Source organism: Trachypithecus francoisi, unplaced genomic scaffold (genome assembly GCF_009764315.1).
Source record: "Trachypithecus francoisi isolate TF-2019V2 unplaced genomic scaffold, Tfra_2.0 Lachesis_group8, whole genome shotgun sequence".
NCBI lineage: Eukaryota > Metazoa > Chordata > Mammalia > Primates > Cercopithecidae > Trachypithecus > Trachypithecus francoisi.
Genome location: NW_022681473.1, coordinates 18,440,719 through 18,458,171, shown reverse-complemented (window position 1 = coordinate 18,458,171; position 17,453 = coordinate 18,440,719). Strand labels below are relative to the sequence as shown.

General features: G+C 44.6%; 1 protein-coding gene and 1 long non-coding RNA gene across 10 annotated transcripts in view; both read right to left on the bottom strand.

The window, feature by feature from the left end:
- The window catches only part of AMBRA1 (autophagy and beclin 1 regulator 1), a 204,240-nt gene that overhangs the window by 74,270 nt on the left and 112,517 nt on the right, over window positions 1-17,453 (bottom strand). The window lies entirely within an intron of this gene.
- On the bottom strand, window positions 10,597-15,707 carry LOC117079890. Its single transcript, XR_004435645.1, has 3 exons — window positions 15,156-15,707; window positions 12,219-12,415; window positions 10,597-11,038 (listed from the first exon to the last, which is right to left on the bottom strand). It is a non-coding gene; the product is annotated as an uncharacterized LOC117079890 (long non-coding RNA).

Here is a 17,453-nt window from a genome sequence, read left to right as displayed (position 1 = left end):
AAATAAGTGCTCTAAAAGCTTTCATTCAAGACTGAGCACCATGGCTCATGCCTATAACCCTAGCACTTTGGAGGCCAAGGTGGGAGGATTGCTTAAGCCAGGAGTTCAAGACCAGCCTGAGCGACATAGGGAGACCCCATCTCTACAAAACAATTTTTTAAAAATTAGCCAAGTGTGGCACCATGGGCCTGTGGTCCTAGCTACTCAGAAGGCTAAAGTGGGAGGATTGCTTGAGCCCAGGAGATGGGTGCTTGCAGTGAGCCATGTCTGCACCAACACACTCCAGCCTGGGTGACAAGGTGCGACTGTCTCAAAAAAATAAAATAAAAAGCTCCCATTCTATCTTCACAACCACCCTACAGGAAGTTTGTTTACTCATCAGACAAACATTTCTTGAGTACCTACTGCGTGCCAGACAATGAACAAAATAGACAAAAATTCCCACCTTCGTGGAAATTGCATTCTAGAGGGAGGAGGAGAAAGAACTAGTAAGTTCACCATATAGTATGTTAAATTATGGTAAGATCCATGGAGAAATATAAAACAGGGAAGAGGAATGGAAAATGTTGCGTGGAAGACTGGTGATTTCTGACAGGGTAGTTGCTGAAAGAATTTACTGAATCCCTATGTAATAGATGAGGAGGAAATTGAGGCTCAGATCAAGTTAAACCATTTGTCCATGGTTTCCAGGTTAGTAAGAGTTTAGATGAAATTTGAATTCCGGCCAGATGCAGTGGCTCACACCTGTAATCTCAGCACTTTGGGAGGCTGAGGCGGGTGGATCACTTGGAGTCAGGAGTTCAAGATCAGCCTGGCCAACATGGCAAAACTGCATCTCTACTAAAAAATATAAAAATTCAGCCAGGCGTGGTGGCTCATGCCTGTAATCCCAGCACTTTGGGAGACCATGACGGGAGGATCATGAGGTCAGGAGATGGAGACCATCCTGGCTAACACGGTAAAACCCTATCTCTACTAAAAATACAAAAAATTAGCCGGATGTGGTGGTGGGCACCTGTAGTCCCAGCTACTCAGGAAGCCGAGGCAAGAGAACGGCATGAACTCGGAGGCAGAGCTTGCAGTGAGCTGAGATTGCGCCACTGCACTCCAGCCTGGGTGACACAGCGAAACTCTGTCTCCAAAAAAATCAAAACAACAGAACACTATACACACACACACACACGCACACACATACACACACACACGAAATACAAACCCTATCTCTACTAAAAATACAAAAAATTAGCCGGATGTGGTGGTGGGCACCTGTAGTCCCAGCTACTCAGGAAGCCGAGGCAAGAGAACGGCATGAACTCGGAGGCAGAGCTTGCAGTGAGCTGAGATTGCGCCACTGCACTCCAGCCTGGGTGACACAGCGAAACTCTGTCTCCAAAAAAATCAAAACAACAGAAACACTATACACACACACACACACGCACACACATACACACACACACGAAATACAAACCTTGTCTCTACTAAAAATACAAACAATTAGCTGAGCATAATGACGAGCGCCTGTACTCCCAGCTACTCGGGAGGCTGAGGTGGGAGGATCACTTGAATCCAGGAGGTGGAGGTTGCAGTGAGCCGAGATCGCTCCATTGCACTCCAGCCTGGGCAATAGAGTAATATTCCTTTAAGAGTATTTTGGCATTTCCCCCAAAGGGTTAAGAAATAACTTTCTTTCTTAACTTTTTTTTTTTTTTTTGAGACGGAGTCTTGCTCTGTTGGGGCTGAAGTGCAGTGGCCCGATCTCGTCTCACTGCAACCTCCGCCTCGCAGGTTCAAGGAATTCCCCTGCCTCAGCCTCCTGAGTAGCTGGGACTACAGGCACGCGTCACCACACCCAGCTAATTTCTTTGTATTTTAGTAGAGATGTGGTTTCATCATGTTAGCCTCGATCTCCTGTCCTCATGATCCACCCACCTTGGCCTCCCAAAGTGCCGGGATTACAGGCGTGAGCCACCGCGCCCAGCCAGGAATAACTTTCTACTTCAGGATTTGAAGCCTCATTTTCACATCCACATTAATTTTTACAGAAGAGTTGTGAATGGCCTAAGATCTTTGGTTGACATTATATTCGTGGAAAAGCTGAGAAGAGATTAAAATAATAATTAGCCAGAGATAGTCAAAGGACATATTGTGAGCAACATTCAGCCTGTGAAAAGATTCTGTACAAATCCTGGACAAGTCTTACCTCCTCCTTACTGCTGCTGTGACCACTTCTATTTAGTTCAACAAGAAGTATTTATCTTATGTCCCAAGGGTGCCTAGCACAACTCAGATGTTCTTTAGCAATTCCTTTTATTAAACTGAGATGGATCCTTTTCAGCCACCTGAGCGTGTCTCTCAGCACTGAGGTGTTCTTGTCATTGGAACATCTAACGTTGGCAGTCCCAACTTGTCTCAAGTAGTTCAGGTACTGCCAAAAACCTGGGTGCTAGGACATATCTTTAATTTCATTCCTTTGAACTACAGATAATACCTTTTTCAAATGAAGTTAGAGCACTTTACCAATTTTTCCTACTTAAATTCTGGAAGGAACATAGTGGTAAGCACCACACCCTTGCCTGTCAAGTGGACAGAGGTTAAATGACTCACTCAAATTGTATAGAGAATTACTGAAAGGAGTCAGGAGAACAACCTGTCAACTTCTAGTTTATTTTCTAAAACACAAAATCAGTAGTTCTCAATCTTTTTGTGTTCACAACATACATTTGAATACTAGATTTCTTAGCAGTTTATTTGAAGGAATCAGAAGACTCACAGAACAGTAAAAGCAGCAATAATAAAAACACAATCACTTACAGTAAGACAATGTCTCCTAGTCCTTAGCTGGTGGCCTTTGGAACTATGTCACTGACTCACTGAGCAGAGCTGTTCTCCCTGCCCTGTCACCTGCTCACCAGGCAAACTTCACACATGCTCCAGGAAACTCCTGCTCTTTGGTACCAGCCTCTTACCTCTTGCTCATACTAACTTGTATCCCACTCTAGAACACAATGTGACTTCCTCAACCTCAAATCAACCTATTACAGTAACAGTTTTAGTAAAGGTACATTTTACACACTGATCAAAACTTGTTGGCACACAAGAGTGCTAGATCATGTTAGGGAAGTCAGTCTGCCTGCCTTCAGGAAAGCAAAGCCTCCTCAATTAAGAGGTCAACTTGAATTTAGTGGTTAATTAATACTTTAATGCAACATCACTGGAAAATAAGCAATTGTCAAGTAGTGCCAAAGGCACTCATTAAAGACTACATCCTCCTGTATCATGTCAGCATGACAGCCTCTGTGGTAGCCAGGAAGAGACAACTGACCTCATCAAAGGAAGCTAAAGCTTGAAAGACAGTGCAATTCCTCAAAAAAGTTTGCTGAGGAAAAGAAGGCTGTGTACATCTGGTTTGAGTGGCAGGAACTTTAGGTGTGTTTAAGTCCACAGAAAATTAGAGAGGTGATAACTTGTATTTTTGTAATACATTTCTCTGATAGGATGAGTATTGTATTGACATCTTTGGATAAAGCCCTAACATAAAACAAAGTTAATTCTTCCTGTTATTTGTGGGGGAAACTGTCACAGAGTGATATAATGATCAGTGATAAAGAATCAGAAAAAATCAGGATTTTTGGAGGTAAAATAGCAATAGTAAGTATTGAAAAGGCAAAAAATAAAAATAAAAATAAAAAATAAAAAATAAAAAAAACATGGATCCTTTAAAGGATTTTTTTTTTTTGAGACAGAGTCTCACACTGTCACCCAGGCTGGAGTGCAGTGGCGTGATCTCGGCTCACTGCAAGCTCTGCCTCCTGGGTTCACACCATTCTCCTGCCTCAGCCTCCCGAGTAGCAGGGACTACACCAGCCACCACGCCCAGCTAACTTTTTATATTTTTAGTGGAGATGGGGTTTCACTGTGTTAGCCAGAATGGTCTCGATCTCCTGACCTTGTGATCCACCCGCCTCAGCCTCCCAAAGTGTTGGGATTACAGGCGTGAGCCACCGCGCCGGACTGGATCCTTTAAGGATTCTTAAACAAGGTAACTTAATTTTTCCTGTTAAAAATTCCCGGCCGGGGCCGGGCGCGGTGGCTCAAGCCTGTAATCCCAGCACTTTGGGAGGCCGAGACAGGCGGATCACGAGGTCAGGAGATCGAGACCATCCTGGCTAATACGGTGAAACCCCGTCTCTACTAAAAAAAAAAATACAAAAAACTAGCCGGGCGTGGTGACGGGCGCCTGTAGTCCCAGCTACTCGGGAGGCTGAGACAGGAGAATAGCGGGAACCCAGGAGGTGGAGCTTGCAGTGAGCTGAGATCCGGCCACTGCACTCCAGCCTGGGCGACAGAGCGAGACTCTGTCTCAAAAAAAAAAAAAAATTCCCGGCCAGGCGTGGTGGCTCAAGCCTGTAATCCCAGCACTTTGGGAGGCCAAGAGCGGATCACGAGGTCAGGAGATCGAGACCATCCTGGCTAACACGGTGAAACCCTGTCTCTACTAAAAAATACAAGAAAACTAGCCGGGCGAGGTGGCAGGCGCCTGTAGTCCCAGCTACTGGGGAGGCTGAGGCAGGAGAATGGCGTTAACCCGGGAGACGGAGCTTGCAGTGAGCCAAGATCCGGCCACTGCACTCCAGCCTGGGCAACAGAGCGAGACTCCGTCTCAAAAAAAAAAAAAAAAAAAAAATTCCCAACACTTAGTATAGGACCTAGCACATTGTAGCACCCAAGAAGTATATTCCAATGATAACACACAAACTTGAAAACTGGATTATATTACTCCTTAGAATAGCAATGAGGAGATCCCTGAACTTTTACTGGTTCAGGGTGCTGCCTTGATCTAGGAAGAAGAAAAAAAAAAAAAAAAGAATAGCAATAAATGTGGTGGTAAAATCAGTCAGTTTGATATTTTTCCTGGTTGATTAATTTCATTATTTAGTAATATTAGAACAACCAGAGGAAAATACTTTCAAATGAATAAGGGAATAAATAAATAATTATTATCAGGTATATGATCAATATGAACAGATTTATTCATGTACTTCTCAACATAAACAGAGGCCCAATTTTTACCCTTGTTGTTTTTTTTTTTTTTTTTTTTTGAGACAAAGTCTTGCTCTGTCGCCCAGGCTAGAGTGCAGTGGTGTGATCTCGGCTCACTGCAACCTCCACTTCCCAGGTTCAAGCAATTCTCCTGCCTCAGCCTCCCAAATAGCTGGGACTACAGGCATGTGCCACCATGCCTGGCTGACTTTTTTGTATTTTTAGTAGAGACGGGGTTTCACAATGTTGGCCAGGCTGGTCTCGAACTCCAAACCTCAGGTGATCCACCCGCCTCGGCCTCCCAGGGAGCTGGAATTACAAGTGTGAGCCACAGCGCCTGGCCTCTACCCTTGTTCTTAAGCATCTATACCATACTGTCTGTTGGACAGAGGGATAAATCCACAAAGGATTAGTACTCATTCTAGATTTTCCCTATGGGTAGCAGGTAAGGTTAAGTTCAAGAAAAGAAATATAGTACTGGTTCACTGAGGGAGCTAACCCATATCAGAGCCAGAAGAGTGAAAAAAAAACACAAAAGTCAAGATAGTCGAAAGAGAAAGAACACAGTGTGCAGTTGAGAAATGGACATTTTAAGGCTCAGCCTGAGAAAGTCTGCATATATCTATAGCACGAGGAGGATAACATTATGTTCCCATAGGATCAACCTGAATACTTGGAGAGGAGATGAGAGGAGAAAATGAGTGAGGTGAATTGAATACGTCTTAAATGGAAAAAGTCTTATCAATAGAAAAAAAATTAAAGTATTTTAGGTTCTTCTGCAAAGTAGAATAGCAATCCAACTAACTTCAAACCCTAGTCAACCTATCTGGCAGACAGCCTCCAGGGCTCAGTACTACCTATAACTTGGAATGCAAAGTATTAATTACGAATAAGAGGAATTCAAGTCCTTGATTTCCTTACAAGAAAGACACATGGGTGTGTCTCCATGACACTGACTAACGTTCAACGTTTAAGAACACCAAAGCCAAAAGGGAAGATAGACAAAATATTCAACAGTTTAATGTCCAGGCTCTAGGTTGGAAAAGGAAAAGACAAGCATGTATTTCTTTGAGGGGGTACACTGGACCTTAATTCCACATGTATTAGTTTGCCATATTCTTTGATTGAGTCTATTTCTCTGTATGCAAAAATCCCCTCCCATCACAGACTATCCAATGAAAAATGAAAACGAGACAGAGGAATCCTAGGATAATTCAATTTGTCAAACTCAGAAGCCCCAAGGACTCAAAATTCCAACCCTTTCCTTCAGAGACAGTGCCCCTGAGGCCATTCCCAGTTTGATAATTTGTTTCAGTTATGCTCCCCACACAAAAGTTATGAGTCATATAAAACTGTAAAATGTCAAATAGTCAACTTGCAACCATCATCACTTTGCTCTGGATACAAGAATCCCGTAATTTCTTGTAGCATACTTCTTTTTTACTGTAAGGTCTCAGATTCAGAGAAAGGTGGAACAGGGAACTGCGGCATTCACAAGAAAGAAGGTGAAGAAAGCAGGCAGCTTCAAATAAAGGATATTCTAAAATATCAAGACTAAAATGAATTTTTTCAGGAATTCTAAACCCTAACAGCTATTCTCCGGGTATCAGAAAAGAACACTGTTCTCCTCCATAGCTGCATTAGCCTTTCAGAAAATGGTCACTCTTCCGTGTAGGGGAGACACTAATATCACAAAGGAAAAGGTGGAGAGCTGCACTCGGTGCCTGAAAACAATGACTAATGAGTCCACACAAACCAAACCTCCAACACACACTACCCAGAAATAATAATAGAGTAGGGGAAAAGGTATCCATGAAGTTGAGAGGGGAAATCAGCCAGTCAGTGTTTCCTTCAGCGATATTATCTCCAAATCCCATGGCCAATTTATTTGTTAGTTTCACCCAGTGGCAGCTCAAGAAATTCTATAAATGAGTCTCAGGGTTGGCAGGTGAATGAGTAGGGTGTGCATAGGTTAGGTGACTTGTCTTGAAGCTGCCAGCAGAGCAAGCACACTGTTTTTCACTTAGAGGGTATATTTTAGGGGTGGTTAGATATGCAAAGAGTCCCAAGTCAACCCGTGGTGCTGGTGCTGCGTCTATCCCATAGGACCTTCACATTCTTCCCAGGTAAGACACAGATTAGAATAGCCAGAAACTTATTCACAGCATGTGCTCCTAACCTGTCCCTGTGGCCTCTGCACCTAGAACATGGGAGTGAAGAAACTGAGCATTTTAAACAATTTACTTCAGCTTTGCACTGATATTTTCAGTTTTAATTAGTTTGCAAAATAAGCTATACAACATTTTACGACTTTTCCCCAGTTGCTTCACATCAGCAGAATCCAGAAAAATATTTAGACCAGGCCGGGCGCGGTGGCTCAAGCCTGTAATCCCAGCACTTTGGGAGGCCGAGACGGGCGGATCACGAGGTCAGGAGATCGAGACCATCCCGGCTAACACGGTGAAACCCCGTCTCTACTAAAAAATACAAAAATCTAGCCGGGCGAGGTGGCGGGCGCCTGTAGTCCCAGCTACTCGGGAGGCTGAGGCAGGAGAATGGCGTAAACCCGGGGGGCGGAGCTTGCAGTGAGCTGAGATCCGGCCACTGCGCTCCAGCCTGGGAGACAGAGCGAGACTCTGTCTCAAAAAAAAAAAAAAAAATATTTAGACCAAGAAACACTTCGTGGCTTTATAAGCTCTCAATTAGTTCCTGTGTTAGCTCTCTTAAGTTCTGCCTTAAAGAAAATCAGGTTCAAATTCAGCTTAAGGCTGGGTGTGTTGCCTCATGCCTGTAATTCCAGCACTTTGGGAGGCCAAGGCAGATGGACCAGCCAAGGGTTCGAAACCAGCCTGGTCAAGATGGTAAAACCTCATCTCTACTAAAAATACAAAAAAATTAGCTGGGCATGGTGGTGCATGCCTATAATCCCAGCTACGAGGTAGGCTGAGGCAGGAGAATCACTTGAACCCGGAAGACGGAGGTTGCAGTGAGCCGAGATTGCGCCACCACACTCCAGCCTGGGCCAGACTGTCTCAAAAAAAAAAAAAAAAAAATCTGCTTAAATACGGAGACCCACAACAGACAAAGGGAGAAAGGTGGGAGGGGAAAGGGACCCAGAAGTAAAAGTAAAGGCAGACTAGAAGGACACTAGCTCAGTCTCATCACCACAACCTCTGACTTTTATCAGACAAAAAAGGATAAGGCCTAGTTTTCATCAGAGGGAGTCTTTGTCTCTTTAAAGATACTTTTTTTTTTTTGAGACAGGATCTTGCTCTGTCACCTGGACTGGAGTGCAGTGATGTGATCTCTGCTCAATGGGGACCTGTGCCTCCCAGGCTCTAGTGATCCTCCCACCTCAGCCCCCTGAGTAGCTGGGACTGTGGAACTACATGCACATGCTACCATCCTCGGCTAATTTCTGGGGAAAAAAAAAAAAAAAACTTTTTGTAGAGATAAGCTCTCGTTATGTTGCCCAGGCTGGCCTTTCCTAGGCACAAGCAATCCTCCCATCTTGGCCTACTGCGCTGGGATTACAGGCTTGAGCCACTGTGCCCAGCCTCTATGAGGACACATCTTTACTGTACATAGGCTATACCATTTTGAATGCATATGCCTAGGGCAATATCCAGGGTTTACCAACAGCAGAGCCCCCAACCCACCAGCCACTGAGGTGGCTCTAAAAGTACATCAAGGAAGTCCTAAAAGATTGATTGGTGAGGCCGCGCATAGTGGCTCACACCTGTAATCCCAGCACTTTGGGAGGCCAAGACGGGCAGATCGCTTGAGGTCACGAGTTCGAGACCAGCCTGGTCAACATGGGGAAACCCCATCTCTACTATTAGCTGGAGCTAATTTTTGTATTTCAAAAGAATCCTCTACTTTGAAAAGAACCCTGAGATACTATGTGAAGAAGCACAGGTTAGTTTACTGGTGAATTAAAAAAAAAAAAAAAAAAAAAGAATGGTGAATACACTGAATTTGTCTCTATGTGACCAGAGGCCCAATCTATGCAATTCACATTTGGTGCCCATAAAATAATTTTTATCCAATCTCAACAATACCAAGTAAAAGCTAAGTCCTATGCTTGAGAAGAATTGAATTCTTGCTTCTCCCAACCATTGCTATAAGAAAGCAAAACATGCCACAGTAATTGGGCACACAAAAATTCCTTGCCTTAGTTTTTAGGAACTTTTCTTCTGAGTTGCTTCTGTTCAAGGAGCTCTGGATTATAAATGATGCCATGGGTACAGGTTCACTTACAGCCAATTAGTAAGTGCTTGCACAGTTAATTCTGTCAGTCTTACTCCTACACAGAAATACATTTGGCCCCAAGGGGCCCAACCACCCACAGAGCTCTTTTGCACATCTTTTTACCCTCCAGCACAGAAATAGAGGGCTATATCCTAGAAAATACCCAGAGAAAGAGAAAAGGTAGTTTCCCTGATATCCTATGTCTAGGAAACCAGGGTCCAGCTTTTTATTTGAATGTTGTTTCTAAATTCATTTCTCTGAATAACCCAAATAATTACCTAAGACAAGATATTTCTTTTTCTTTCTTTCTTTTTCTTTTTTTTTTTTTTGAGATGGAGTTTTGCTCTTCTTGCCCAGGCTGGAGTGCAATGGTGCAATCTTGACTCACCGCAACCTCCACCTCCCAGATTCCAGCAACTCTCCTGCCTCAGCTTCCCAAGTAGCTGGGATTACAGGCATGCGCCACCACACCCGAAGATATTTCTTGAAAGTTCTAAATCTGTACCTCTATATCCTTTGGTATGCTGAAGCTTTCCTCAGTATATATAAGGACACTTTAAAAAAAAGCAATTTGTGCTGGGCGCAGTGGCTCATGCCTGTAATCCTAACACTTTAGGAGGCCAAGGTGGTAGGATCACTTGAGCCCAAGAGTTTAAGACCAGTCTGGGCAACACAGTGAAACCTTGTCTCTACAAAAAATACCAAAATTAGCCAGGCGTGGTGGCATGTGTAGTAGTCTCAGCTATCTGGGAGGCTGAGGCAGGGGAATCACTTGAGCCCAGGAGGCAGAGGTTGCAGTGAACTGTAATCACACCACTGCAATCCAGCCTGGGCAACAGAGTGAGACCCTGTCTCAAAAGAAAAGAAAAAAAACCAATGTGTTCAGAGTGTGCTAGCAGGCTACCTCAGATTCCAAAGCCTACTTAGTTGTGGCAGCATGTTACAGTAATGGCCCCAAATGATTTAAGCCCTCCTGTATCCATGGCCTTAGAGAGTTGCTTTCCTGGTTTCGGGCTTACCCAAACAGCTTGCTTTAGCTGATGGGATGGACGAAAGCAAACATGACATAAGGAGAGACTCAAAAAGTGCCTCTGCAGTGGGGCTTGACCTCTCCTGCTTCTTTTTAGAACCCTGAGGTCAGGAGTTCAAGACCAGCCTGGCCAACACGGTGAAACCCTGTCTCTACTAAAAATACAAAAATTAGCCAGGCGTAGTGGCAGGCACCTGTAATCCCAGCTACTAGGGAGGCTGAGGCAGGAGAATCACTTGAACCCAGGAGGCGGAGGTTGCAGTGAGCTGAGACTATATAACGGCACTCCAGCCTGGGTGACACAGCGAGATTCTGTCACACACACACACACACACACACACACACAGAAAGAGAGAGAGAGAGAGAGAACCCTGACACACTATATGAAGAAGCACAGGTTAGTTTACTGGTGAATAGAAAGGAGACAAGTCATCCCAGCTGAAGCCAAACAGCCTGCCAAATGCCAGATACACGTGTGAAGCTATCTGTTACTAGTCTTCTATGACTGCCATAACGATAACCAAAAACTTAGTGGCTTAAGCAAGACAAATTTATTATCTCTCAGTTCTATAGGCCTGAAGTCAAACAAAGGACTCATTGGACTAGAACCAAGGTGTTGGCTGGCCTGTGTTCAGGTGTGTCTCCTTGTCCATTTCAGTTGTTGGCAGAATTCAGCTACTTGCAGATTCAGAAGTGAGGTTCCCACTCGCTTGCTGGCTGTTAGCAGAGGCCATTCCTATCTTCAATCACTGCAGCACCTTGATTGACCCTTCTGCCTTCCTCTTCCACTTTTAACAGCTCATGTAATCAGATGAGGCCCACCCAGATAAATCAGGATAATCTTCCCACCTCAAGATCCATAATCTTAATCACAACTGCAAAGTCCCTTCTGCCAAGTAAAGTACATATTCACAGGTTCTGGAGATTAAGATGTGGACCTCTTAGGCAGATCATTATTCTACCTACTAAACCATCTAAGATCATCCACATCCAGCCAAGCTACTAATGGACCACAGAGAAGAGCCAATGGTGCGAACCAGGCGAACTGCAATTGGACTCACAGATTTGTGCGAAACAAGAAATGTCTTATGCCACTAAATTTGGGGGTGGTTTATCCAGCAGCAAAAGCTAAATGACATAATGGCCAAAGCTCTACCACTTTCCAGGGTTGTGCAACCCTCATTCCGATACATGCACCTTTTACTTCTTTGCTCTAGATCAACAAGCAAGTCTTCAAAGTAACTGGCCGTTTTTTGTTCTGAGTCATAAAAAAAAAATTCATTTTATTTTTTCTTCTAGTCTAGATCTAGAGATTATTGCTGAAGTTTAACCAAAGTCAGCCTTACCATATCAACACAACCAGAGAGAAGCTTTTTGCTCTACAACTTTGGAAGCTACATACATGAAAAATATATATACATGCTGCAAGTCCCAGGGAATGATTTCAAGGAAGGACTATGTTCTGATAGAGCTAAAGCTGCTGATAGAAGAGGTAAATTTCACTGCCATCCAACTATCTCTCCTTTACATATAGAGACCAATGAGGGATTTGGGGCACAGCATCTTGAAGAGGAATCTCTAACCCTTCACTAGCCAAATAAATTTTCTTAACTAGGCTCCCCCTCAAATTTGCTGGAAAACTTCAGTAGAAGGAAAATGCCAATAGCAAGTTAATGTCCTCTTGGCTCTTTTGGCTGACTTCCCTGTGCCTGGGTCTTGACTATTAATTGAATGCTGTTCAGATTCCATCTCAAAAACAAATGAGGATGGAGACCAGAGGCCTGCTTTCCCCAGACTGATAAGAGCAGCACGCTGCAATTATACCCAAACAGCTTTGTTTTGGAATGTAATCACCGCCCCAGCCTTCTTCCCAATGGGATGGCAACAGTGTAATTACCTCTTCACGATTCAATGTTTCGGAATATAATTCTTCTACGGGCCCTCTTTCTAGGGGAAAGGATCTGCGACAAGGACATAAGAGCATATGTAGCCCCCTCCCCAGTAGCAGTCTTCTGAGCTGAACATACTATTTTTGTTTTTTATTTTTGAGACGGAGTTTCGCTCTTGTTGATCTTGGCACACCGCAAACTCTGCCTCCTGGGTTCAAGTGATTCTCCTGCCTCAGCCTCCTGAGTAGCTGAGATTACAGGCATGCATCACTATGCCCAGCTAATTTTGTATTTTTAGTAGAGATAGGGTTTCTCCATGTTGTTCAGGCTGGTCTCAAACTCCCGTCTTCAGGTGATCTGCCTGCCTCGGCCTCCCAAAGTACTGGGATTACAGGCATGAGCTACTGCGCCCGGCCTATTTTTGTTCTCTGAAGGTAAAGCCTGAGATTATATTTTAACCTGTTTTTCTACCAACAAAGAATCAGATTACGCCCCATAGTGGTTCTGCTGGAAAAGAGCAGGACTGCCTGAGGTCCAACTCCACTCTGTCAAGTACTAGCTGTGGTTTTGGGCAAACTACTTCATCTCTTTTAGCCTCAGTTTCCTCATCTGTAAAAACGACGGAGTATCATAGCAATGCTGCTGATGATTAATATGTGAGAAGTTCTTGGAACAGTACTTGGTATAGAACAAATGTTCTTAGGGGTTTTGTTTTGCTTACCAAATTTGAAATACCATATTCCAAAGTCCCCACGTTTTGCACGTTTTGGTTACTACATCCTTATAGTATAATTTGAAGTCAGGTAATGTGATGTGATGTTTCCAGCTTTGTGTTTGGTTCAGTTGTTGTTGCTGTTGTTTTTGCTTAGGATTTGCTTTGGCTATTCAGGTTCTTTTCTGGTTCCTATGAATTTTAGGATTGTTTTTCTCTGTAATACTACTTCATGACCAAATCTAAGCTTGAGTTACTAAATTCTGTCTTTTCACTACCCCTCTGCCAGTTCAGCATGATGGGCGATGTTTTGGATAATTGTAAATGCTGTTATAGAACTGTCACAATCTCAGAGCTATTTGTTTGGGTAAAACTTCACTCTAATGAGCAGGAGTGACTGTGGATATTTCCATGTCATTCCTTTCATTTATGTTACCAGTCCAAGGGAAACCATAAAAGACTGCTGTGAACTCTTGCTGTTGGGAGTCAGCAAATATTACAAAAAGCAGCCACCGGCACTATATGAATATGGTAGACTCTGGAGACAATTCACCTTTCCAGCCACCTTCATTTGTGAAAATAAATATCCCTCACATGTTTACTGTGCACCTCACTTCACAGGAACAAGGAGAAACCCTTGTTCCCAATGGGGACTTCTATCCTTTACCTCCTGTCTAGCTTTCCCTCTGTTCCTTTGTACCCTGGACCAGTTAACTTCCCTGAATTAGGAAGGAAGATTTTTGGCTTCTGCTTTACCAGTTATGAGCTACAAGAGTAAAAACCAGCCAGGCGTGGTGGCTCATGCATGTAATCCCAGCACTTTGGGGGGCTGAGGCAGGGAGATCATGAGGTCAGGAGTTCGAAACCAGCCTGGCCAACACAGTGAAACCCCATCTCTACTAAAAATATAAAAATTAGCCAGGCGTGGTGGCATGCGCCTGTAGCCCCAGCTACTTGGGATGCTGGGGCAGGAGAATCACTTAAACCCGGGAGGCAGAGGTTGCGGTGAGCTGAGACCGTGCCGCTGCACTCCAGCCTGGGTGACACAGTGAGACTCTGTCTCCAAAAAAAAAAAAAAGAAGAGTTAAAAACCATGAATCTGTTTACCAGGCATCCCTAAAGAATGTAGCTCCACCGCTCAAGACAGTAGAAGTGAACCTTGTGCATGGCACAAAGCTGCAGTGAGCTGAGCCTATGATAAACCCAGGGACTCCCCTCAATGGCCCTATAACATGAGAGACTATCTTCACAGGGTGAGGATGTGGTTACAAGACGACTCTCTGGCTCTGGGGTGACACTCAACAGCCGCCCAAAAGAAATACCCAAGGGAGTCTTAACACTCCCAAAGGGCCCCTAGTCACCTATTTGCAGGAATTTCTTTCCCCATCATGGCTTATACAAAGATATCCATGCTTGCTCTTCAAGATGAGTGGCATGAGGACCCAGGGGAAGAGCTGGCCTTTGTTGATCAGCAAGTTTTAAAGGAAATTAACACCCACAGGTTGGCTCTACTTTGGTAGAAAAGGTGAGAGGTGATGTCTGCTAGCTCCCATGGCATTTCTAGCCAGGTTGGAATAAACGAGGCTGCTTGGAGATAGGAAAAGGGAACGAGAAAGAAAAGCTAATGTGAGCCCTAGGGTTTTAAAAAGAAGGAAGTTGGCAGGCACAGTGGCTCATGCCTGTAATCGCAGCACTTTGGGAGGCCAAGGTGGGTGGATCACCTGAAGTCAGGAGTTGAAGATCAGCCTGACCAATACGGTGAAACCCCATCTCTACTAAAAACACAAAAATTAGCTGGGCGTGGTGGTGTATGCCTGTAGTCCCAGCTATTCGGGAGGCTGAGACAGGAGAATTGCTTGAACCTGGGAGGTGGAGGTTGCCGTGAGTGCGCCACTGCACTCCAGCCTGGGCAACAATGCGAGACTCCATCTCAAAAAAAAAAAAAAAGGTAAAAAGAAGGAGATAGGGTGTTAGTTATCAAGTGTTATTAGCTTCCAGTATTCATACTGCTCACTTTGGTAAAAACTAATTGAGTAGATGGGACAGTAAAAAGGATTGTTCCAAGTCTCTTTACTCACCCTGTAAAGATAACTCTCTCATGTTATAGGGCTATTGAGGTGAGTCCCTGGGTTTATCCTAGGCCCAGCTCACTGCAGCTTTGTGCCATGCACAAGGAGCCCAAGTTAGGGGATATCTAATCCTAAAGAAAGTTTGAAATGTAAAGAAAGATAACAAAGAAAGCTGCTGTTTCCACTGGAAAATATGGGCTTTGACCTCACATTTGGCCTTCCCTTTCCTCACATGTCCGCTGCAGATTTCTAGATTGTTGCATTTGTTCTGAGGGGCTGCAAAACATGTCAAAGCACATACTAATCATAACCTAAGAAGAGAGAAGTAAAAGAATTCTGGTATTATACTGAGTCATTATAGATTATAGGGAATCTTCAGCTGGCACCTTCAAAATGAGCAGTAATTCCAACGAGCACACAACCATGGGACTTAATAAGCTCTGAGATCATTTTAGGTCTAGGGAAGCCCCAGAGAACAGAGAACTTAAAGTACAAATAGTGGTGCCTCGATCCAGACATACGGACATTAAGATTTCTACTTTGTACTAATTTACATTCCCATTGACAGTGTATACGCGTTCCCTTTCCACTGCATCCCTGCCACCATCTATTCTTCTTTGGCTTTTTTTTTTTTTTTGAGACGGAGTTTCACTCTGATGCCCAGGCTGGAGTGCAGTGGTGCGATCTCTCACTCACTGCAAGCTCCGCCTCCTGGATCATGCAATTGTGCCTCAGCCTCCTGAGTGGAGCTGGGACTACAGATGCCTGCCACCACGCCCGGCTAATTTTTTGTATTTTTAGTAGAGATGGGGTTTCACCATGTTAGCCAGGATGATCTCGATCTCCAGACCTTGTGATCTGCCCGCCTCAGCCTCCCAATGTGCTGGGATTACAGGTATGAGCCACCGTGCCCGGCCCTTTTTATTTTTTTTAAACGAAGTCTTATTCTTGCCCCCCTGGCTGGAGTGCAATGGCGCGATCTCAGCTCACTGCAACCTCTGCCTCCCGGGTTCAAGCGATTCTCCTGCTTCAGCCTCCTAAGTAGCTGGCATTACAGATGCCTGTCATCACACCCGGCTAATTTTTGTGTTTTTAGTAGAAACGGGGTTTCACCATGTTGACCAGGCTGGTCTCGAAGTCCTGACCTCAGGCGATCTGCCCGCCTCAGCCTCCCAATGTGCTGGGATTATAGGTGTGAGCCACTGCACCCAGCTTCAAGAAGCCCAAACTCTTTTTTTTTTTTTTTTGAGACGGAGTCTTGTTCTGTCGCCCAGGCTGGAGTACAGTGGCGCGATCTCAGCTCACTGCAAGCTCCGCCTCCCGGGTAACTGGGACTACAGGCGCCTGCCACATCGCCCGGCTAGTTTTTTTGTCTTTTTTAAGTAGAGACGGGGTTTCACCGTGTTAGCCAGGATGGTCTCGATCTCCTGACCTCGTGATCCGCCCATCTTGGCCTCCCAAAGTGCTGGGATTACAGGCTTGAGCCACCGCGCCCGGCCAAGAAGCCCAAACTCTTAAACATTTCACTATACTGTCTCTCAGACAGAGTATACCACATAAATGACAGCTGTCCTACCAGCACCCCACTTACTTATGCTTACAGCCCCACTCAAAAGATGAATGGGGGACACATTTGGAGAGTTTCTTCAAACTGTACTGAAACACCTAAGTCCTTGATCTAAGCCCATGCTTATGCTCCACCTCCCTTAGCTAATCTATCAGGACTGGCAGTTAAAGTCCCAGGGGAATTAGTTAATTTTTAGTGGCAGGGCCAAAACAAAACACAGAAATCGGGCCACTCCCTGGCTAGACAGTAAACTCCCTGAGGGCAGAATCATTTAATAATTTTGTAATACCCAAAGTGTTCTGGAAAATACTAAGCATTTAGAAAGTGCTGTGTACATTTTTTTTTTTTTTTTGAGACGGAGTCTTGCTCTGCCACCCAGACTGGAGTGCAGTGGCCGGATCTCAGCTCACTGCAAGCTCCGCCTCCCGGGTTTACGCCATTCTCCTGCCTCAGCCTCCCGAGTAGCTGGGACTACAGGCGCTTGCCTCGTCGCCCGGCTAGTTTTTTGTATTTTTAAGTAGAGACGGGGTTTCACCGTATTAGCCAGGATGGTCTCGATCTCCTGACCTCGTGATTCGCCCGTCTCGGCCTCCCAAAGTGCTGGGATTACAGGCTTGAGCCACCGCGCCCGGCCGTGCTGTGTACATTTTAAGGTGACAATACAGAAAGGGTACATGAGTAAAGCATAAGTGGGGAAAGATCAAGAGGACATTTCCTGGGGGAAAGAGAGACAAAAGCACAGAAAAACTTACACATATAAAAGGAACAGAAAAGTTCATTGACAAGGCCCAGTATTTTTCCCTAGAAAAGCCTGAAGAAGCACAGGCAATTCAGCTTAGAAACTGGTCCCCATGTCCCCAGTAAGCACACGTCTCACTAGTGGTATAAGAAGATA